Below are 9,837 nucleotides of genomic sequence, written 5' to 3' on the forward strand. Positions count from 1 at the left end.
AAAGTTCAGATCTAAAATGTCATGAGATACAAAATAAGTCTCTAAAAGTTGTTTAAATACTCAACTAGTAACCTAGGTTTACAGAAAATGAGTAAACTATGATAGATAGTGTAGAAATTCACTTCTGGGGCCCACTTGGTGCGTGCTGGGGCTGAGACTAAAGCTTCTCACGTGCATAAGGCTGTTTTGGGCGTTCAACGCCAGCTTTGGATCCTTTTCTGGCGTTGAACTCCAACTTGCAACTTGTTTCTGGCGCTGGACGCCAGAATTGGGCAGAGAACTGGCGTTGAACGGCAGTTTACGTCATCTATGCTTGAGAAAAGTATGGACTATTATATATTGCTGGAAAGCCCTGGATGTCTACTTTCCAACGCAATTGGAAGCACGCCATTTGGAGTTCTGAAGCTCTAGAAAATCCATTTTGAGTGCAGGGAGGTCAGAATCCAACAGCATCAGCAGTCCTTTTTCAGCCTGAATCAGATTTTTGCTCAGCTCCCTCAATTTCAGCCAGAAAATACCTGAAATTATAGAAAAACACACAAACTCATAGTAAAGTCCAAAAATATGAATTTTGCCTAGAAACTAATGAAAATAAACTAAAAACCAACTAAAACATACTAAAATCTATATGAAATTAACCCCAAAAAGCGTATAAAATATCCGCTCATCAGGCCTCCAGCAATTTTAGCAAGGTGATTTCAAGATCTAATCCCTTGTGCTCTTCTTTGATAACTTCCACCTCTTTACAAGCTTCTTCAATTTCATCCTCTTCCTCTTGGTAGCTTTCTTCCAATTCAATCTCTTCTTTATTGCCTACCAAGGGCATGGGAGGTTGTGCTTCTTCTTCATTAATCTCCATGTCTAGTCCAATGGGACAGGATTCAATTGTAGATAAGGATTCATCAATGATTGAATCCATCTCCATATCAACCTCTTCAAAGTTTTCAACCATGATATGCCTTGGAGGTTGTACACCCTCCTCAACATCAATTTCAAGCTTCTTGGAGGGAGGTTCTATGACTGGAGGTTTCTATGGAGGTTCCGCATCTCTTAAGTCTTCAACCACTTCCTCTTCTTCAATAATTTCGGCTTTCTTCACTTGCTTTAGTACAAAATCCAACTCCTCCTTGATGACCTCTACCTCTTGACAACTTTCTTCAAGAGTCTCTCCTACCTCCACCTTTTGGGCCTCCTCTTGCTTCTTTTGAAGTATGAATTCATGAAATGATCTCTACGCTCTTGTTCCAGGTCAGTGGCATCATTGGGATCATGTTGCTCTTGGATTGATGGATATGGGTATTCTTGCACAGAGAGTGGTGGTGCACCAAAGCTTGAGGGTTGAATAGTGGAGGTAGAGGGTTGGTCCATGTGGGATTTAAGATTTTCGGGTTTAGAGGTGAGACCAATGAGAGTAGAGATAAGTGTGGTTGGAAGCTCTCTTTGCCCTTGGCGAATAACACTAAAGGTATCATCTATGGGAGCTTGGAGTAGATAGGAGGGTTCATTTGTTGGGAGAAAGGGCTCATAATACGGAGGTGGTTTTTCAATTATCAGTTAACAAAGGAGTTTGATAACTCAAGCATCTCCAATTACTCAACCAAAGCTAAGTATGTAAAAGGCTAAATTAAAATCATAAATATGAAATACCTCAAATTGCATTAAATAAAGAAATCAAATCTAACCTGGAGTTCATAAACCAAATTTGGAAAATAAATGAATCAACAAGAGAAATAGATAAAATAAAGGACTAGAACAAATAAAAGTAGAAGAGAAACTAAATTAAAGGAACATTGAACCTGGAATTGAGAAGAAATAAACCTAAACTAAGAGAAATCCTAAAATCTAGAGAGAGGAGAGAGCCTCTCTCGCTCTCTCTAGAAACTACATCTAAAACCTAAATTTTTGTGAATGAATGTTGTGTCCTGAGTCGTTGCTTGTCCCCTGGCTTTAGTCTGCGTTTCTGGGCCGAAAACTGGGTCCAAACTCAGCCCAACATTACCCCAGCGTTTTCTGCGATTTCTGCAGGTAGAGCATGTTATGCATACGCGTCAGTCACGCGTGCACGTCGTTTGGCAATTTTCCTTGTCACGCGTATGCGTCAGGCATGCGCACGCGTTGCCGTGCGAACTCCGATTCACGCGCACGCGTGAGCCATGCGTGTGCGTCGCTCCTCGCTGGTCATCTCCTTTATTTCTTGTGTTCCTCCATTTTTGCAAACTTCCTCTCCATCCTCTAAGCGATTCCTGTCCTATAAAGCCTGAAAGCACTCAACACACAGATCACGGCATCAAATGGTAATAAAGGGTAATTAAAATTGACAGTTTAAAGGTCTAGGAAATATGTTTTCAACTATATCACAAAATCAGGAAGGAATTGTAAAACCATACAAATTATATGAATAAGTGAGTAAAAAGAATTGATAAAAATCACTCAATTGAGCACAAGATAAACCATAAAATAGTGGTTTATCAGTAATATATTATCATTTTTAGTATCTAATTGCCTTCACTTTTGTTTATTTTAGTGTAGGATTTAATGAGGCATATGATAGAGACATTGCATTTACAAGTGTCCTTGAAACCTTTGGTGGTGGGCATAATGATTCCATCAGTGTGGCTTTTGAAGGTATGCATTTATTTATTACTTTTTCCGTGATGGTCGATCAAAGGTTCTACGGTTTTATTATTCTCAATTTTGATTGTTTCTTTTTCGTTTCATGCTTGTTCCGATTTTGTTTTAATTTTTCTCCAAAATATTGTTGCACAAGAAGAGTAACATTATTATAGTCTGATCGTAATGTGCATGAGCAATTGAATTGGACTTGTGATAAGAAGAGGAAAATTCTAGAACAAACCCATCGGTCGCCACCAGTTCTCCACGCCAGAAGATCTCTGTAAGCACAAATCTCAATTGCTCTTATTCTTTTGAGCTGATTCCCATTATTGTTGTTATTGTCGTTTATTCACAAAATCATTTAAATTCTATTCAGCTGGTTGCAAATTGTAATTTTAAGTTATGTTTTTGTTCAACTGATTTATTAATTCAGAGTTCAGAAGCAAGGTATTTCTTAATACAAATGTTTATTGAAAACTTCGTTTATGGAAGATAGCTTTAGTTATGTTTGTAACACCCCAATTACCCTAAGCCTTACCTCTAGCTGTAAAGCAAAGGTTAATCAGAGGTTATGGTGCACGAAATTGCAATCACACCTTTGTAACTCCGCACAACTAACCAGCAAGTGCACTGGGTCGTCCAAGTAATACCTTACCTGAGTAAGGGTCGATCCCACGGAGATTGCCAGCTTGAAGCAAGCTATGGTTATCTTGTAAATCTTAGTCAGGAGATTAATGATAAAAATGATTTTGTTATGAAAAGTAAATAACATGAATTAAAAGGTACTTGTGATTCAGTAATGAGGAACAGGTTGAGGTTCTGGAGATGTTCTGTCGTCTGAATCTCTGCTTTCCTACTGCCTTCTTCTCCAAACATGCATGGCTTCATTCAATGGCAAGCTGTATGATCCTCTCGGATGAAAAATACCAGGCACGGTCTCTACATGGCTAATCAACTCTCGAATTTCTCGTCTCGGATGAAAAATACCAGGTACAGCTACTGCACGGCTAATCATCTGTCGGTTCTCACTGGCGTCGGAATAGGATCTCTCTATCCTTTTGTACATTGTCCCTGCGCCCAACATTCGTGGGTTTGAAGCTCGTCATATTCATCCCTTCTCAGATCCTACTAGGAATACCACAGACAAGGTTTAGACTTTTCGGATCCCAGGAATGCTGCCAATTGGTTCTAGCCTTTACCACGAAGGTTCTAATCTCACGGACTCGGTCCGTGAATCAGAGACCCAAGAGATACGCACTCAAGCTGTCGCCCAATGACTATGTTGAGCTCAGATAGAACGGGAGTGGTTGTCAGGCACGCGCTCATAGAATTGAGAATAATGATGAGTGTCCCGGATCATCATATTCTCCAAATTGAAGTACGGGTGACTATCTTAGAATAGAATCAAGCGTGATTGAATAAAAAACAGTAGTAATTGCATTAATCCATTGAAACACAGCAGAGCTCCTCATCCCCACCTATGGGGTTTAGAGATTCATGCCATCAAAGATACAATATGGAATGTAAAAAATGTCATGAGTTGCTAAATGAATCTCTAAAAGTGGTTTTTATACTAAACTAGTAACTTAGGGTTACAGAAAATGAGTAACTAGGTGTAGATAGTACAGAATGCCACTTCCGGGGCCCACTTGGTGAGTGTTTGGGCTGAGCTTTCAAGCTTCCACGTGAATATGCTTCATATTGGAGTTAAACGCCACCTTGGGTGCCAAAATGGGCGTTTAACGCCGAAAAGTATGCCAGTTCTGGTGTTTTATGCCAGAAAGTTTTTGGCTGGCTTTTAACGCCAGTTTGGACCTTTAAATCTCGGGAAAAGTATGGACTATTATATATTGCTGAAAAGCTCAAGATGTCTACTTTCCAACGCAATTAGGAGCTTACCAATTGGGCGTCTTGAGCTCTAGAAAATCCATTTCGAGTGCAGGAGGGTCAGAATCCAACAGCATCTGCAGTCCTTTCTCAGCCTCTGAATCAGATTTTTGCTCAGGTCCCTCAATTTCAGCCAGAAAATACCTGAAATTACAGAAAAAATACACAAACTCATAGTAAAGCCCAGAAATGTGATTTTTGAATAAAAACTAATAAAATATAATAAAAAGTAACTAAAACATACTAAAAACTACCTAAAAACAATGCCAAAAAGGGTATAAATTATCCACTCATCACAACAGCAAACTTAAATTGTTGCTTGTCCCCAAGCAACTAAAAACAAACTAGGATAAAAATAAGAGAAAATACAATAAATTTCAAAATATCAATGAAGATTAGTTTCAATTAGATGAGCGGGATTAGTAGCTTTTTGCTTCTGAACAGTTTTGGCATCTCACTTTATCCTTTGAATTTCAGAATATTTGGCATCCATAGGAACTTAGAATTCAGATAGTGTTATTGATTCTCTTAGTTCAGTATGTTGATTCTTAAACACAGCTACTTTTTGAGTCTTGGCCGTGACCCTAAGCATTTTGTTTTTCAGTATTACCACCAGATACATAAATGCCACAGACACATAACTGGGTGAACCTTTTCAGATTGTGACTCAGCTTTGCTAGAGTCCCCAGTTAGAGGTGTCCAGCACTCTTAAGCACACTCTTTTTTATTTGGACCATGATTTTAACCACTCAGTCTCAAGCTTTTCACTTGACACCTTCACGCCACAAGCACATGGTTAGGGACAGCTTGATTTAGCCGCTTAGGCCAGGATTTTATTCCTTTGGGCCCTCCTATCCATTAATGCTCAAGGCTTTGGATCCTCTTTACCCTTGCCTTTTGGTATAAAGTGTTATTGGCTTTTTCTGCTTGCTTTTTTTTTTCTTTCCTTTTCTTCTCTTTTTTTCTTTATTATTTTTGCCCTTTTTTTGAATTTTTTTCTTTTTTTTTTGCAAGCTTTGTGTTTTTTACTACTTTTTCTTGCTTCAAGAATCAATTTTATGATTTTTCAGATTATCAATAACATTTCTCTTTTTTCATTATTCTTTCAAGAGCCAAAAATTTTAACATTCATAAACAACAAATTCAAAAATATGCACCCTTTCCTCTTCCTAGAGGTTTCTTCGGCCTTAGGTGCCATTAGTGGTTATGGAAAGCAAAAAGCTGAGCATTTCCACACCAAACTTAAAAGCTTTGCTCGTCCTCGAGCAAAATAAGATAGAAGGGAGTAGAAGAAGAATGATGCAGTTAATTTTGAAAACTTATTACTGTATACAAGAAAAATTAAGAAGATTTGAAAAGAATTTGAAAACATATGTAAGTTTTGAAAATGTTTTGGAAGGAATTGAAAAGAATTAAAAAGAGAATTAAAAAAGAATTGGAAAGATTATTAATTTTTGAAAATAGAAATTGAAAGATGAAAGTTTAAAATATGTTTAATGTAAAAAAACTATGAATTAAAACATGAAAAATTGAAAAAAATTGAATTGGAAACAAAATTACCTCCCTTGTGTCATCCTGGTGTTAAACACCCAGAATGCTATTTATTCTGGCGTTTAACGCCCACTTGTCTACCTATTTGGGCGTTTAACGCCCAGCCAGATACCCTGGCTGGCGTTAAATGCCAGGAATCCTTCTTTACTGGGCATTTTTTTTAACGCCCAGAATGCTACCTGCATGGGCGTTAAACGCCCATTCTGCTATCCTTACTGGCGTTTAAACGCCAGTAAAACTGTCCTCCAGGGTGTGCTATTTTTGATGCTGTTTTTTTATTTTGCTTTAATTCTGCAGCTGTTTTTATGACTTCACATTATCATCAACCTAAAGAAAACATAAACTAACAATGGAAAATGAAATGAAAAAGTAATTAACATAGATAAATAAGATTGGGTTGCCTCCCAATAAGCGCTTCTTTAATGTCTTTAGCTGGACTTTTACTGAGCTTTTTAATTTAGTCTCAGTTTTGAGCACTCTTGCTCAACATTGCCTTCAAGATAATGTTTGACTCTCTGTCCATTAACAATGAACTTTTTGTCAAAGTCAATATCCTGAAGCTTTACATATCCATATGGTGACACACTTGTAATCACATATGGTCCCTTCCACCAGAATTTCAATTTCCCAGGGAACAATCTGAGCCTAGAGTTAAACAGTAGAACCTTCTGTCCTGGCTCAAAGACTCTAGATGATAGCTTTCTTTCATGCCATCTTTTTGCTTTCTCCTTGTAAATTTTAGCATTTTCGAAAGCATTAAGTCTGAACTCCTCTAGCTCATTCAACTGGAGTAATCTTTTCTCTCCAGCTACCTTAGCATCAAGGTTTAGGAACCTGGTTAGTAAATTGCACTAAACTAAAAAGTAGAAGAGGAATTGAATTAAATCGGATCTAAAACGGAAATGTAAATGAACATGAAAAGCGTTAAACAGAGAAAGTAAAATGATAATTCAGATCTCAGGGGTCAAGAGACTAGAAAACTAAGTCTAGATCTCACTACCTTCCTTGATCCAACAAGAGCAATTGTAAAGGGAATAGAGAAAAGAAAAATGCAGAAAGAGTAGAAGAAGAAGCAATGAACAGAAATTGAAATTCAATTATGCAGTAAATAAAACAGAGAGATCTCAGGATGAGATTGAAACAGAATTCCTTCAATTCTCCAACCCAAGATCCAAGACAAATGTAAATGAAATTGAAAGCAAGAAAACTAAGAGGAAGAGAATTCAATTCCCCTTCCCCAAGACTCAGAATCTCCAAATAACTCCTAACCAAAAGCTCTCCAAAACTACTTAGCAAAACTAAAAGGAAAGCTCCCAAAAAATTTAAATCCTAAGCTATTTATACACTTTCTTCAAATGGTCTTCAAGCCTTGAATTGGGCCTTTGCTCTCGATGGAATTAGGTTGATAAAAGCCTCTGTTGATTGCTCTTGGAGTTGGAGAGAAACCCATTGTGAACCGGGTCATGAATCATAAAAGCTTGAGTAAAAGTTTGAGGCAAACTTTTACTCAAACTTTTTATACCAGCTGCCCTCATTTGCTGCCTTTTGGAGTTTACTTGATGTCCTCTTCCTCATCATCATTGCTGGTATTCACATTCCTCTTTCATCTCTTTGATTGATGATGCTGAATTTTCCCAAAAGCTTGTATGATGCTCTGCAGTGATATTGAAAGTTGCTTGTTTCCCAAGCACTTAAAAAAATGGTTAGCATGCATGAATTATTTGTGGGCCTTTGAACTTACTTTGGTGTGGAAACACCAAACTTAGTACCTTGCCAATGGTTCTCATGCATCAGATTAACCATGTGTGGAACTCTTTTACTTTTTCAAAAGCAATAGAACTAAAAACTAGGAAACAGCCGAATAGTTAACTAGTTCATCTAAATGCTTGAAGCTAGCATTATGCAGAAGGTGAGAATGCGTTTTATGATGAAATTTTTGGTGGAACACCAAACTTAGAATCCTTCATTCTCCCTTAGATTGTTTTGGTGTGCAACACCAAACTTAGCTTCTCGCAATATAGATAAGACTAATTAACTTTTTTTTTTTTTGAAATAGTTATGAAAAGAAAGTTACCTCCGGTTGGGTTGCCTCCCAACAAGCACTCTTTTATTGTCACTAGCTTGACATCTTTCATCCTCTGATCATGGAAGTTGAGGCTTCTGTTGCCTTTGGTTTCCTCCTCTCACCGTGGGCTTTTCCTTGATGATTGTTTCTTTTCCCGTAGCCCTCTTCTCACTTTCCTCCCTAACTGCTTTCCCTTTCAACCCAGCAGCTTTTTCACTGTTCTTTGGGTCATCTTCAGTGGCCCTTAGGGATATATTTGCTTCTCTCTCACCCAATTCAGCAAGGTTTTGAACCAGTTGTTCCATTTGCCTTTCAACTCTTCTGAGTGAGGCCTCTTGGTTCCTGCTTATCATTTCTTGATTTTTCCTTATTTCTTCCTGCTCTACTGTTATCATTTCTTGAACCTTCATGTATCTTTCCATCATCATTTCTAGAACATAGAGTCTTTGAGAGTTTGGAATTGGTTGTGGTTGTGTCAACTGTGATGGTTGATGAGAGTCATTTTGGACGAGTTGTGAGGTAAGATGGGGTTGGAAGTGTGTGCATTGGGGTGGTGCGTGATGGTTGTTGTTGTGGGAGTGGTTTTTATGTTGGTTTTTGAAGTTGGAGTTGTTGCAGTTGAAGTCCCTTGGTCTTTGATTTTAGTTTTCAACCCCCCTCCAGTTGAATTGAGTTCTCCAGGGTGGGTTGTACACATCATTCTGAGTCCTACGTTGGAATGTGCTTGAGGAGCTGTCTGGAGAGTGTGATCGCTCATGACTTTGTTGCTCATAGTTAATTACTCCAGAACCTTTTTTCAGGTTGATTCCAACAACGGGGATTTTGAGGTGAGTTCTGTGCAATTGCCACAGCATGTTGCAGTTCCTCTATTTTTCTGTTAATCAGCTCCAATTGTTGCTTAAGCTGTTGATGTATCTGCTCGCTTTGGGCCATGATTGCGCGAATACCTTCAATTTCCTTCTCTTGTGCGAATGGTTACACTCCTGTCTCTGGTTTAACAATTCCCTGAGGTGGTTTCAGCTTGGCTAGGAGTTCACTCATTAGTTCTTCCCATCCGATGATGTTTCCTTGTGGGAAAGCTTCAAACCACTGAGTAATGTCGTTCATGGTGATGAGTGGTTGCTTATCATCTAAGGTGGGGATATTACTCCCCTGCTTACTAGAATTTGTTGGGTTTTTCTCCATGATCTGCATAATCACAAATAGTCCAAATGAAGATTGAATACATTCATGTCCAAAATGTGGTTAAAAAGGTTTGGCTGACACAATGTATCAAATGTATCAAAAATGTAAATTGTAGAATCTTAAAGTGCAAGAAATGTAAATGGCTTGAATTGTAAAGGGAATTGGGAATTGGATTTGCAGAAATTAAACAAGGAAAAGTAAATTGCACTAAACTGAAAAGTAGAAGGGGAAATGAATTAAACCGGATCTAAAATGGAAATGTAAATGAACATGAAAAGCGTTAAACAGAGAAAGTAAAATGATAATTCAGATCTCAGGGGTCAAGAAACTAGAAAACTAAGTCTAGATCTCACTACCTTCCTTGATCCAACAAGAGCAATTGCAAAGGGAATAGAGAAAAGAAAAATGCAGAAAGAGTAGAAGAAGAAGCAATGAATAGAAATTGAAATTCAATTATGCAGTAAATAAAACAGAGAGATCTCAGGATGAGATTGAAACAGAATTCCTTCAATTCTCCAACCCAAGATCCAAGACAA

The sequence above is a fragment of the Arachis ipaensis genome, chromosome B08, assembly GCF_000816755.2.
Source record: "Arachis ipaensis cultivar K30076 chromosome B08, Araip1.1, whole genome shotgun sequence".
Taxonomy (NCBI): domain Eukaryota; kingdom Viridiplantae; phylum Streptophyta; class Magnoliopsida; order Fabales; family Fabaceae; genus Arachis; species Arachis ipaensis.